Genomic DNA, 15,006 nt, shown 5'->3' with positions numbered 1-15,006 from the left:
TATTTTTGTCTCTATATTCAAGTTGAGCTAGGTCTTGCGAAGTTTTGCTACGGTCTTTTACGGATAACGTGGTGGACCGTGGATGTAGGGGAAAGGACTTCCCCCGGAGGTTAAAGGTACACTTCGTTCTCTCTAGGCACTCTGCGATCTGATAAGGTCTACTACGTTTTGCACGTTTTGATCAAGTTCTTATAAGTTTTTCAGGGTTCGCAAAGGCTTAATAGGGACCGCAGAATCAAACCAAAAATAGATTCCTGGAAATCCCCTTTTGGGCACAAGATTTCATAGAGAGGTGAATGTTTCGGAGCCTGCTGATTGGGTATTCAGGGCGCATCAGTTTCAAATGTTAATGTGTGGGTTGGGCAATACATGTAGATGTAAAATATGTAAAGAAATTTTAAAATTCTGTCAAGTGTGTGTCTGACAGGGGGAGGAAATCAATATTGGAATTTCATGAATATTTTAGCAAGATGGTAGATCTTTATTTCTTTTTATTCACAGGTATGCCAGATGCCATTCTTCAAAATTAGTGACAGGTGACCAGACTTGAAAACTCCATTTAACCTGGACAGTGGCAAACGTTAATATATCGTATATAGCGAAATCATTTGGTTCTGCGGTCTCTATAGGGATGATAGTCTGATGACGGGCTCTTTGGAGCAGGTGTATTCCCAGAGAATTAAAGTTGAAATGAAATAATCAGAAATGAAACAATATCTATAGCCGAACATTTCTTTAAAACACATTTTAATTACAAAATGTATTAATAGAAAAGAAAACTGAACTAGATTTGGTATAAATATATCATTATCATAAATCTAATGTATTATATAGCAGCGAAGTAATAGGAGACAGCAGTTTCATATGGTAAAGTGTTTCTACGCAGATCATTTGTGATGTTATGGTTCTCACTTAATAGGCTTTTTTTGTAGTAATAGCTTTGGTATAATTTGATGGTAAAAATGTGTTTGATAATGATTATTTCTACTTTTCATTAATACTCCATGTATTAAATATGTACCAGAGCCAGCAATGATACTCCATGATATATTGCATGCAACGTAAGACCGTAATATGACGCACCACGCCGTAGCGCGTCGGGCTTTCAACCGCTATGTGCCTTGCCAGAACGCATCGAAACGGTGACCATCCACCTTGGCTTGCCGTGAAAATCGTGCCAAACCTGGAACAAAACGTGCAGCCATTCTACGTCAACCGTGATAAAACGTGGAAAAAACGCAACAGAACGTTACAAATCTTGAAAGCACCGTGAGTCGCCGGGGAACGTGCTTGCTTCCCGTTCCACCACGGACCGTCTGAAAGTTATGTTACGGCTTCATACGCACTGTAACGTTTTGTTGCGTCAATCCCGTTTTATTACGTCATGTTACGTTTACCATCTGTAAGGTGACTGACGTGACAAATTTTTTGACAGTTTAAAAATCTGGCACGTCATCCACGGTAATTACGGCCGCTCACGTTTATTTATCACGTCCTCCTGCGTTGTTTCACGTTGTGTCGCGGTCACCACCTTTTGTCCACGGTGGCCTGAAACGGGGCTGTCGTGGCCGCCGGGAACGTAGTGTAAACCTAGCATTATAAGATAAGGTTTAGATTGACTTTGTTTTACATGTTACTTAACATCATATAAACACGTACATTACTAATTACATATCCATAACTAGATTAAACAGACCAGTATACATGTAAAATCAAACGCTCCCTGTTAAATGCTATACTATTGTCCTGATTATTAGGGATTTCCATTTAGGATGGAAATCCCTATTGTTATTGTTCTGTTTTTTCTTCTTATTATTTTTCTTTCTTTTTCTTATTTCCACAAATCTTGTTAGCAGGATATCTCAGGAACGGAATAAGGTACGACGCTCAACTTTGGACACGTTATGAATGTACATAAGATCTTGAAATGTACGTTCGATTTTTTACAAAAATGTTCAAGGTCAAGGTCATAGACGAAAAAAACAATTTTTTGGAACGAAGTTTAAGCGCTCATAACTTCATTACCGTACGGTGTACATCGTTCACGTTTTGTTATTCAGATAGATCTTGACATTGCGCGTGCTTTTCCCATGCCATGTTATCAGAGATTATGTCAAGGTCAAGAGTTCGCTACGGGGTCAAACAAAGGTCAAAAACGAAATTCAACACAGAAAAGTTTTGAAAGTTGGATATGAAAGGGCATGCCCTCAGAAATATATAATGACAAGTTTTAAGGTCATGAAATCCAAAATGGCGGAGATATAGGCCTTTGAAAAAAGGCTATTTTGGCGTTTTCCCGCCAAAATTTTTTAAGGTTTCAGCGCCTTTAATACTTAACACACATGCTTGATTTTTTGTATAGACATAGCATGGACGAATGTCTACAGAACTTATGCTGTTTTATTGACCTTGACATTCATTCAAGGTCACAGGGTTCAAAAAGCTTTAAATCTTTAAACGACATCTTCGTAATAAATAAGAGGTGTAGAGCGCTGAAATTTGGAGACGTTATGTACGTACATGAGTTCTTAAAATGTACTCTCGATTTTGGAGGATAACGTTCAAGGTCAAGGTCACAGACGTAAAACACTGCTTTTTTCGAACGAACTTTAAACGCTCATAATTTCATAACCGTACGCTACACAACATGTACGTTTCATTCTCCATGTAGATCACGATAATTCACGTTTTTTTCTCATTACATGTTATCAGAAATTATGTCAAGGTCACGAGTTCACTAGGGGGTCAAATGAGGTCAAACAAAGGTCAAAAATGAACTTTACCATAGAAATGTTTCGAAGGGCGCATATGAAAGAGCATGTTCTCAGGCACATAAAATGACCAAATTCAATGTCATATGATCCAAAATGGCGGAGATATAGGACATCAAAAATCGAAATTTTAGTTTATATTTGCCCCTGCCCGAGACGTTTCAGCGCCTTAATACCTGTATGTACGGTGTTGATTTTTCATACGGCTGTTGTATGAACTTTTGTCTTCAAAAGTTATGGGTTTTAAAGGGATTATATAGAACAAGAGGCCCATGGGCCTTAACGGTCATCTGACTAATAGTACAATACAACATAGTCGTTTAAAGATTTTAGCCTATTTGACCCCTATGACCTTGAATGAAGATCAAGGTCATTCATTTGAACAAAATTGGTAGCCCTTCATCCCAGCATGCGACAGGCCTAATATCAGGTCTCTAGGCCTCTTAGTTATTCACAAGAACTTGTTTAAAGGATTTTAGCCTATTTGACCCCTGTGACCTTGAATGAAGGTCATAGGTCATTTATTTGAACAGACTTGGTAGCCCTTCATCCATGCATCCTGCAGGCCCAATATCAGTACCCTGGGCCTTCTGGTTCTTGAGAAGAAGTCGTTTAAAGATTTTAGCCTTTTTGACCCCTTTGACCTTGAATGAAGGTCAAGGTCATTCATTTGAACAAACTTGGTAGCCCTTCATCCCAGCATGTCACAGGCTCAATATCAGTACCCTGGGCCTTCTGGTTCTCGAGAAGAAGTCGTTGAAAGATTTTAGCCTATTTGACCCCTTTGACCTTGAATGAAGGTCAAGGTCATTCATTTGAACAAACTTGGTAGCCCTTCATCCCAGCATACCACAGGCCTAATATCAGGTCTCTAGGCCTCTTAGTTATTCACAAGAAGTTGTTTAAAGGATTTTAGCCTATTTGACCCCTGTGACCTTGAATGAAGGTCAAGGTCATTTATTTGAACAAACTTGGTAGCCCTTCATCCCAGCATCCTACAGGCCCAATATCAGTACCCTAGGCCTTCTGGTTCTTGAGAAGAAGTTGTTTAAAGGATTTTAGCCTATTTGACCCTGTGACCTTAAATGAAGGTCAAGGTCATTTATTTGAACAACCTTGGTAGCCCTTCATCCCAGCATGCCACAGGCCAAATATCAGGTCTCTATGCCTCTTAGTTATTCACAAGAAGTTGTTTAAAGGATTTTAGACTATTTGACCCCTGTGACCTTTAATGAAGGTCAAGGTCAATTATTTGAACAAACTTGGTAGCCCTTCATCCCAGCATCCTACAGGCCCAAAATCAGTACCCTAGGCCTTCTGGTTCTTGAGAAGAAGTTGTTTAAAGGATTTTAGCCTATTTGACCCTGTGACCTTAAATGAAGGTCAAGGTCATTTATTTGAACAAACTTGGTAGCCCTTCATCCCAGCATCCTACAGGCCGAATATCAGTACCCTGGGCCTTCTGGTTTTTGAGAAGAAGTCGTTTAAAGATTTTAGCCTATTTGACCCCTGTGACCTTGAATGAAGGTCAAGGTAATTCATTTGAACAAACTTGGTAGCCCTTCATCCCAGCAACCTACAGGCCAAATATGAGTACCCTGGGCCTTCCGGTTATTGAGAAGAAGTCGTTTGAATGAAAAGTTTACGGACGGCGGACGGCGGACGACGGACGGCGGACGGCGCACGACGACGGACGGTGCATGATGACAATAGGTCATCCTGACCCTTTGGGTCAGATGACCTAAAAATGGCGGAAACATAGCTCTCCAAATATGGCAATTTGTTCTATTTCCTTATTTTTCAACGTAATTTGTGTGCTCGTAGCGCCTTCATAATTTTATGTAGGGTGTTGATTTTTTGTAAATGTAGACTTTAACATATTATCTGTATCGGGTTTCAATTTCAAAGACAAAGCACTGAAAATGGCGGAAATGTAGCCCTCCGAATATGGCGTTTCGTTCATTTTTTTAAAGTAAATTTTACCGTTATTTATGAATTTTCAAAGAAAATTGTTTTGAATTAGATGTGAAAGAGCATGCTCTAAGACACATAAAATGACCAATTTCAAGGTCATATGATTCAAAATGGCGGAGATATAGGACATCAAAAATCGAAATTTTAGTTTATATTTGTCCCTGCGCGAGACGTTTCAGCGCCTTTAAACCTGTATGTACAGTCTTGATTTTTCGTACCTGTGTTGTATGAACTTTTGTTTTGAAAACAAATGAGTTGCAAGGGGTTATATAGAAAAATGGCGGAAATATAGCTCTCCAAATATGGCAATTTGTGTCATTTCCTTATTTTTGTCCCGTAATTTCTGAGCTCGTAGCACCTTTATCATTTATTGTAAGGTGTTGATTGTTTGTAAATATAGACATTGGCACTTTCTCTGTACAGAGTTTTAATTTCAAAGTCATGAATTTGAAAATGGCGGAAATATAGCCCTCTGAATATGGCATTTCGTTCACTTTTTAACGTAAATTTTACCGTAATTTTTGAAATTTCAAAGAGAAATGTTTTGAATAGGATGTGAAAGGGCATGCTCTAAGACACATAAAATGACCAATTTCAAGGTCATAAGATTCAAAATGGCGGAGATATTGGACATCAAAAATCGAAATTTTAGTTTATATTTGTCCCTGCGCGAGAAGTATCAGCGCCTTTAAACCTGTATGTATGTAGTAGGGTCATATTTTATGTGAATTTATGTAATAAATAAAAGTGGTATAAAAGTGTATTTGAAAGATGTTTCAATATTTGCAAATATATAATTTGCAGTGAATAATAATATTAGTATGTATCTATGCCGTGCCGTGTTTTACTCGCGTGCGTAATATATCGTATATATTCGCGAGCGCTGCGTTTGTCTATATGTGTATGTACGTATATGTTTGTGTACCCGTTAGTAGTGTTCACTGACGGACTTTTATGACGGACAGGACATGTGACTGTTACGGACATTGACGAAGTTGTTTGATTGGTCAGTGTGGTCAGTTTAACGTATTTGATATATATCTTTTTGTATTTCGGGATATTTGAATTTCGTCCCTGTGCTTGGTTGGACGTTTCGTTTGCCCGGTCGAGAAATTCATTAATTTTGGTAAGTCTTGCTTTTCGGTTGTTCTAGTATTTGTTCTTTATCTTGGTTAATACATTATTCTATTCTCCCAGTATGAAAATGGTTTGAATGTGATTATTATAATTTAGATATTTTTAAAATATGAAATATATACGGATAAACATGTATTGTATACATGTGATCCGATTATTGTAATTGTAAAGTGAGTAAAATGTCTAAGTTATATATTTCTGAAATGAAGTAAGAATTGTGTGTTTTATATTGTAGTTCGATCTGTTGTGATTGCATGGTCGTACTCATGACGTACGGAGCTAGTATACTTTGTAGTGAATACATCAATTACATTGATACACCATACGTGTTGTAAGTGTGTGTTTTTACTTTCATATATCATATCTATTTTTCAATAATACGTTTTCGGTATTGTGTGAAATGTAAAGTTTGTCTTTGAAAGTTATTCGCGTGATTCGGTGATGAATGAATGATATATGATTTGAGAGTTGAATATTCTAATAGTGTTTTATTATATTTACAGAATGTTTTTAAAATGGAATAAACATACATCATAAAGGAATCTGAACCCAGCGGGTTTGTCATTTATTGAACAAATTCCACCCGCTACATGTACAATGTTGATTTTTCATACCTATGTTGTATAAACTTTTGTCTTCAAAAGTTATGGATTTAAAAGGGGTTTTATAGAAAAATGGCGGAAATATAGCTCTTCAATATGTCAATTTGTTCCATTTCCTTTTTTTTTTCCGTAATTTGTTGAGATCGTAGAGCCTTTATCATTTAATTTAGGGTGTTGATTTTATGTGAATGTAGACATTGGCATATTGCCTGTTCAGGGTTATAATTTCAAAATCACGAATTAGAAAATGGCCGAAATATAGCCCTATGAATATGGCGTTTCGTTCACTTTTTTAACGTAAATTTTACCGTAATTTAAGAAATTTCAAGAGAAAGGTTTTGAATCGAATGTGAAAGGGCACGCTCTCAGACACATATATTGACCAATTTCAATGTCATATGATTCAAAATGGCGGAGGTATAGAACATCAATTGTCCTTTCAGCGATTTTGTACATTAGTTGAGATTACATGATGTCACCAAAGGGAGATAATCCTCTAATACTAAAACTCGTACGAGTTATTCCGCATTGGTCCAAGATCTTTATAAGAAATGGAGAATTTTTGCACTTTAAAAAAACCTGAAATTCTAATGTGTTTACCTATTCATTATCAAAATTGATATTTTGAACCTAAATCTCAATCGGAATTTCCAAATTCATATCACGGTTATCAAGGAATAATTACCTGTCAGAAAACATTTTTAATTTTGAAATTCATAATAAGCCAGCCAATCAGCAGCCGGGTTAAAATTTTGTCCTGGGCTCAATCTTCTATACACACGGGCCGTTTCGAAGGTCTTTTTTCATTTAGTTTTGAATACTTTTCGGGATGTTTTAAGTTCTACATGTACACGTATATATGAACAATGTACACGTGTTTGCGTAAATACACGTACATGTGTAGCTACACCGCATACATGGGAGGCCGTCCTTACGTGACCCTAGCTGTTAATAGGACGTACATTTGAACAAACAAACAATAAAAGTAATGCACAAACACAATAACTGACAGGTTTAAAAACCTTTTATGTGTGTGGCAGAGCCGTCACCTGTGACACCGGATGTTCAAACACAACCGGTGCTATTTTGAGAAACTACCCGGCCGTTTTGAGATCACAGAACCAAATAAATTCCCATAGAGGACCGTGTTAACGTTTGCTACTATTCAGGTTAAATGAAGTTATCAAAATTCTTTACAAATTTTACATCTACATGTATTGTCCGACCCACACATAAACCATTAACTGGTGTACCCTGAATATTCACCTCTCTATGAAATCTTCTGCCCAAAGGGGGATTCCCCTAAATCTGTTTTTCGGTTGAACCAGACTACTTTCGTAAGAAACGCTTTCTGATTAATATTGAGTGAGATCGTCCGTTCGTTCAAGCAATCGTGTGTTCGCTAACATTACTTTATCATCACATAGGTGGAAATCCCGTGTTTTGATCGCGATCAAATCTAGTTATTTTTTATTATTATTTTCATATCTTATCTCATTCAATATCTGGATAATTTACACTTATATTGTTAAGTGTTTATGCCTACGGCTATTTTATTTCGTCACTAACAGCTCCTACTTCAAGCTACGTACTGACATTTTGTTTATGTTTAAATCATTCAATCTTATCAGAATATCTCTATATGGCTATTATACATGTAATGCTTAAAAACCGTGTAGGCCGTCATTGTTATTCATTAAATATCCCCACAATGTAAAATGTCTTTATCAAACCGAAGGCCACAAAACGGGTTTACTATGCAAATCGATCAGTGTTTTATTAATATATATATATTATATTCTTTTATCAAAGAAGACAAAAAATAAGTGCTTTAAATAAGGCATTAACCATATAGAATATTGCAGAGTAGTCGTAAAGTGGAAAATGGTCTTTATAGATAAGTGGTCTTGATATACTGGTCAAATGGTATTACAAATTACCATTAACGACTCTAAAACTCTGTCCTTACGCAGGTGGTCATTATACAGATGTGATCACGGAGACAGGTTTCACTGTACCACCAATATATGTTTTTTCAGTTGCTATAGCATTTAATCATTGCACTATATATTACTTCCTATGGCCTTATTCATTTTGTTGAGATCAAATGACAAACCTGTCTTAACGCATTACGTTGTCAAACGTCGTCCAGTTGTATTTCGTGTTGCTATGATCAAAAGTCAACCATATCCTTTCACAATAACAGCAAAAAACATATTCATGTAGTATTCTTCCACTATTCTTTTCATTGACCGATAGATATATGGTTTCTCACCGAGACTGCCTTACATATACAACAATAGGTATATTTATAGCGCATTGGAAAATACCACCGGAAGCGAAGGGCATTGCGGTTGTTTGATATAATGTTAAGGCGGGAAAATATAATAAATAAAAGTTATATGTGAGTGAAAATGTTGACATCTAATTTTTCCTTTAGTAATCTTTTGTAAACCGTAAATTGTCCGTAATTATTGATGATCACCAAGATCATTCAAATACACAGACAAAATGCATGATAATTTTCATATTTCATTTAAAATTTTTATCGACATTCATGATGGTACAGTCAAAAGGATCGAATCTAAGCCTCTATACATTCACTCCCTAGATTTTTATCCCCCGCCCAACGAAGTTCCGTCCGTACAAATGGTTTCCGGAGCATAACTCTAAAACCAGTAGAGATATTTCCACGAAACTTCATACACACATTGGTTTAATGGTCTAGTAGTGCCTTTTGCTATTTTTAGGTTTTCATTTTTTACATTTTTTTCAGAAACCATGGAAACATTGCTGAAAATATCATATTTTTGTACCAGGTACGTTTCCGGAGCATAACTCTAAAACCAGCAGAGATATTTCCATGAAACTTCATAGACACATTGGTCTTATGGTCTAGTAGTGCCTTTTTCTATTTTTAGGTTTTCATTTTTTGCACTTTTTCCGTAACCATGGAAACATTGCTGAAAATATCATATTTTTGTACAAGGTTCGTTTCCGCAGCATAACTGGAAAACCGGTTGAGGTATATGCACGGAACTCCATAGGCACATTAGTCTTATGGTCTAGTAGTGCCTTTTGCTATTTTAAGGTTTTCACTTTTTGTACTTTTTTCTGTAACCATGGAAACATTGCTGAAAATGGCAGATTTTTGTGTAAGAATCGTTTCCGGAGCACAACTCTAAAACCAGCAGAGATATTTCCATGAAACTTCATAGACACATTGTTCTTATGGTCTAGTAGTGCCTTTTGCTATTTTAGGTTTTCACTTTTTGTGCTTTTTTTCTGTAACCATAGAAACATTGCTGAAAATAACATATTTTTGTACCAGGTTCATTTCCGGAGCATAACTCTAAAACCAGCAGAGATATTTCCACGAAACTTCATAGACACATTCTTTTTATGGTCTAGTAGTACCTTTTGCACTTTTTCCGTTACCATGGAAACATTGCTGAAAATATCATGGTAAATGGTAAATGTTACTTTGCAAAACTCCACCCATCTTTGTGTATATAGTCTAAAATAAATGTCAAGGCTGTATACCCGATTCAACAATTGCAGCCCCGCTCTACTTGAATTATACTCCATCTTTCTTGAGCTCAACTTCCTTTTTCCTGTTTTTTTTTCTACACGTAAGTCTCCACAATCAAACTTACTTCAGCTTTGATATCTTCATTGGCGGGGGATCTGAATGACTTATGTCCTTGTTCTCTCTTTTTATGCTGTAAAGACATGGTTTAATAGATTATGTAACCTGACCATTTTCAGCAAACCAGTCGTCCCACTCCCTTAATGCTGAGCGATAAGCAGGTGCACAACTATTACTTTAATAGATTATGGTATTATCGGTCAGGGGCCAGAACCCAGAGCCTACCTCACATGGGCGAGATATAAACTACAAAACTTTCTAGATTTGAATACGAAAGCAAAAATCATTTTCTACATTTATCTCAGTGATGACTGTTTCATATGCTTCTTAATATAGCTATTTTAGTAAACTCACCACTTTTTGTTCTTTTTTATAATATTTTTTACTTTTGTCATATTGACATATATGTACAATAGACACTTGTCATTAAGATGTGCTTTTTATTTTCCATATATTTATGCACCATAAGTTTTATGAGTGCCTTTAAAAAAATATGTGCTAAGCTAACTGGGATAGAATGCTGTATTGTCCGTGATATATGCCATGTTGTAAATATTGTATATTTTATGTCGACCACTTTGAAGACGAGAGTCTGACTCAAATTGTAATCGACTTTAGATGAAAAAAATTATTCTGATCTACTTCCAGTATACACAGGCAATATGTCTTCAGGTAAATTCAGGTCAATTTCAGGTGAAATTTACCTGAAAAAGCAAAAAATTCATTTCAGGTCTAAATCTTGACCTGGAAATTGACCTGAAATTCATATGAAATTGACCTGAATATCACCTGAAATTGACCTGAAGAAATGTTCATGTGAAATCAAGTCAAAGTCTTCATATGTAAATCAGGTGGTGTTCCTGTCAGTTTTCTCTGTTGATCGTTTACATGTATCGGTACACTCTCCGTGATAGAAATGAATACACTAGTGCTGTCTGACACAATGAAGGATGCCAGCAGAATAATTAAAAGAAAGATAACATTAAATTAGTGTCAAATTTATTAATAAACATCAAATGCAATCCAATACCATATACCAAAATCATTCTGTGATGGTACATATTCAAATTACACTTATACCACTCACTATTTACATGTACTATATTGTCAGGAGTCTGAACTAACATGTTTATCATTACATCATTCAAGCCAAAGGAACACAGTCATCGCCATCACAATTTTGATGATACCAGGCTAGGTATTGTTTTAAATTGTACACGGGAAATTTACTCTTCCTCAAATCAAATTGTAAATGTTTCTGAACTGCATTCACGTATCCTATATCCATGGATTCTTTCAATTCCTGCATCTCTGGTCAGCATTTCTTTGTACCTGTAAAACGGATGTGAAAATTCAGGGTAAAACTTAGCTGGCAGCCTGCATGTAACAGTTACTGCTAAATTGTTAACTGAAGTAGTTTATCAGTTTATTTTAAGTACTGAATGTGTCTAGTGGGTCCAGCAAGTAATTAGAACTCTGTTTGTGTAAGACACATATAAATAATACATGTTATTTATAATTTTCACTATGATTGTACAATATGTTTATCACCTCCTTCACTAAATTTCACATCTTTATACAGTCAAACCTCGATGTATCGAAGTTCAAGGGACCGTCAGAAAAACTTCGAAACATCGAGACTTCGAATTATTCATGGTAGAAATTAGACCGATGTATATATTTACATGAACATACATTACCTTCTGGCTTCTTAGTATTCGTATTTTCCTGTTGACTAACGTGGGACACATGTACAGTATAGTCGCCTCTGCAAAGTCTCCTGTAGTCAATGGTTTATAATTAGGTTCTGAACTTCACAAGCACCAGATCCAGATCCATCCTAGTGAAAACTGTTGAATATGAACCAAAAAATACAATTAAAAGCAGTGGATGTTGCCTCTAGTTTTTCGAGATATATAGTCCAGGACTGGATATAACGCCACTGTGACAGTCATTGATAGTAACCCCTGCAGTTTCGAGGATGATTATATTACCTAGCCCGTGATACTCTGGCCCCGACACCAGGCTTAATAGTTTAGACATTACAAGGACGCACATGACGCTTATAAATCCTTGGAGATTATGACAGATACATGTTGTAGATGTCATAATGTCGAAGTCTGGTGTCAGGGCTAGGGTATCTCGGGCTAAGGCTAGGGATGCCATATCAGTTAATCCTTTCAGACTTCATTCATTACAAAATACACTCGCTGTAAAACAGGTCTATAACTGGCTTTACATGAACATGTACATGTATACTCAATGTAAGACAGACCAACACATCATAAGGTCACACTCACTGTATACACACTCGTAATGTAAAACACAGTTGAGTTGCAGTATAACACGTTATCATGAACCCCTGGGGACCAGCAGAATCATTTCGCTATTAGCAAAGTTCGTTATACAGATAATGCAGATATAGGCCTATCATGGGAAACTTTGTAACAGTGTTCGTTATAAACGTGTTTTACTGATTACGTAACAGTGTAACAATTCATTTGTATTTGTAGGTCCTAACATATTGTAAATGTACAAGTTACTCACTGTAAAAATCATGTGTTCTCATTGTAAAGCGGGCCAAATCTTGAATCATAGTGCTTCAATATTTAGCATATAAATGTAGGCCTAAATGTATAGGCTACTAGAAAAAATGAAATGCGGACTGTTTTCCATTTTTGGTTTTCGATGACTGATTGGACCTACAGTACATGTACAATAGCCTGGCTAGTTGTTCGTTTTTTATATTAATTGTTTTTAGACGAACTTTGAAAAAGTTCTTACATGCATGTAGACCGGTATAAAAACGCAGATCCGTCAGGATTTAAACTTTGGCCTAAATAATGACTTTCACAACCGGTCGAACCGTATTTTATAAACGAAAACGGCCACGGTACCTATAGTGTACCACCACGAATGCGATATCAAAACGAATGTCCGCGCTGATCAGTTCGGCATTTCATTTTAGCCTACACTGCAGTATGGCCATCGAAATTTTACATAGATTTTTTAATAACTAAACAATGTATTATATTAACTATATAGTGTGTGTTATTTCACTCACAACTTACCGTGCATATTCCATGAACGTCAAATGCATTGATCGTCTGCCGAGCACAATCGCCGTGCACTTCAGGTCACAGCATAATTGCCGAAACAACGAAATTCCGGAAAAGTGAAACGTCGATAAGAATACGTTTTAATTCAAATTCAAATACTTATCTCAAATCAATGCTACTAAAATATCAATATGAATAATCTGTATTTCTTGATATATTTTGAACATCCTTGTTATCTTATTTTAGGAACAAGTAATACAGTTTGAAGTGGGTACTATTTCCGGAATAAAATTATGTTCTATTTTATAATGTCTGTGACGTAAGCGAGTCGAGTTGTGACGTATGACAGAGTCATGTTGTGTAGTCTTACACAAGTCCCATTTTCTTTATTACATGTAATACTATGGTTTATTTCCAAGGCCACAGTATATATTATTATTGTACACATGTATATACATGTATTATAAATAAACTAGACACATGCTCATATATACTGACATACCGTACATGTAAAAAATAATGTATGTGTGCGATTAAAAAATTCTTGTAGATCTATCTATAGAAATTCCGAAATTCCAGTATCTATGCTATAGACCATGTTGAAAGACAAATTGATTAATAAATTAATATTTCTCCTTGTAATTACCTGACAGGAACATTTATTTATTGAATACATGTATTTACCTCTCTTCATTAGATGAATATACTATAAAAATAATTAATGCAAGATCATGATGGAGATGTATACCCTATGTGTTTCACATATTGAGTTTTATACTACATGTCTCTCTTTTACCTGTTGCATCATCTCAGTTTTCAGTATAATTCTCAATAGCTTGTAAGATACAAATTACAGGTACATATTGTACAGGTTTCATGTAGATATCTAGTAAAAGCAACACTGGCATTTGTTTGATTAACATTTATGATCACTGTTATATAGTTTGTTTGATTAATTAACGTCCTATTAACAGCTATGGTCATGAAAAGGACGGCCTCACATGTATGCGGTGTGTTGCGTGTATGTTGTGCGAGGTGCGTGCGTGTTTGGGGAGACTGCGGTATGTTCATGTTGTGTCTTCTTGTATAGTGGAACTGTTGCCCTTTTTATAGTGCTATATCACTGAAGCATGCCGCCGAAGACACCAAGCAACACAACCCACCCGGTCACATTATACTGATAACGGGCAAACCAGTCGTCCCACTCCCGTTATGCTGAGCGCTAAGCAGGAGCAGTAACTACCACGTTTATAGACTTCGGTGTGTCTCGGCCAGGGGACAGAACCCAGAGCCTCAAGGCCAAAAGTGAGGCGGTGCCAAGGGAGGCATTAGGAAAGATGAAGTCAGTTAGGAAGAAAGGAAAAGATAAGATCCTAAATTTAGTCGCCTTTTACGATCATGCAATAGGGGCAGCAGGTACAATTGTAACGCCCTAATTGTTATATAGAGGAGTATTTCTAAGGTATAAGTCGATGTAAGGGTTCTTGTAATAAAAATCACTGACTAAACTTTTATGGTGATTATGTTCATCTTCAGATTTTATTGTGTCAATCTTTAGGCTAAAAATATAATCTCATTTCACATGGAGAATTTTTCAGGTGAAATTGACCTGAAGTTTTTTTAGGTCAATTTGACCTGAAATTTACCTAAATTTCACATGAAGAATTTTTCAGGTGAAATCGACCTGAAATTCATATGGAGAATTTTTCAGATTGACCTGAATTTCACATGAAAAAAAATTCAGGTGAAATTGACCTGAAATTCACATGAAAATTTTTTCAGGTCAATTGACCAGACATTGACCTGAACAAATC

The 15,006-nt window shown here is 36.1% G+C and overlaps 1 long non-coding RNA gene across 1 annotated transcript; it reads right to left on the bottom strand.

The window, feature by feature from the left end:
• Positions 1-11,131: 11,131 nt before the first annotated feature.
• LOC138323095 (uncharacterized) lies at positions 11,132-13,294 on the bottom strand. The gene is made up of 3 exons (XR_011208524.1): positions 13,205-13,294; positions 11,834-11,983; positions 11,132-11,465 (listed from the first exon to the last, which is right to left on the bottom strand). It is a non-coding gene; the product is annotated as an uncharacterized lncRNA (long non-coding RNA).
• Between the last annotated feature and the right edge of the window lie 1,712 nt (positions 13,295-15,006).

This window comes from Argopecten irradians, chromosome 5, assembly GCF_041381155.1.
Source record: "Argopecten irradians isolate NY chromosome 5, Ai_NY, whole genome shotgun sequence".
NCBI lineage: Eukaryota > Metazoa > Mollusca > Bivalvia > Pectinida > Pectinidae > Argopecten > Argopecten irradians.
Note: the sequence above shows the minus strand (reverse complement) of the source record. Positions and strands in the feature narration are given on the sequence as shown.